Source organism: Penaeus monodon, chromosome 30, assembly GCF_015228065.2.
Source record: "Penaeus monodon isolate SGIC_2016 chromosome 30, NSTDA_Pmon_1, whole genome shotgun sequence".
NCBI lineage: Eukaryota > Metazoa > Arthropoda > Malacostraca > Decapoda > Penaeidae > Penaeus > Penaeus monodon.
Genome location: NC_051415.1, coordinates 29,700,945 through 29,701,180, shown reverse-complemented (window position 1 = coordinate 29,701,180; position 236 = coordinate 29,700,945). Strand labels below are relative to the sequence as shown.

The 236-nt window shown below is 37.7% G+C and overlaps 1 protein-coding gene across 1 annotated transcript in view; it reads right to left on the bottom strand.

Annotated features, from left to right (window-relative positions):
* The window catches only part of LOC119592691 (TOM1-like protein 2), an 18,868-nt gene that overhangs the window by 14,370 nt on the left and 4,262 nt on the right, over positions 1-236 (bottom strand).

Below are 236 nucleotides of genomic sequence, written 5' to 3'. Positions count from 1 at the left end.
TGATGATGAGGGTTATCATCATCATCCTTTTTACAATTACCCACAAATCTTACCTCCTATCCTATTTTCAACCCTTATACACGTGGACTCAGTTGCACCAGTGCTTAGCCTTGCTGTTATTGTGCAACTCTTTACCTGTTGCAGTTGATTAAAAAACAAACTTTTCCAGAATCATGTATTGTCCCTCTGCCTGGTAACTTGGAAATCTTGATTCTCTAACTTTAACACATGATATC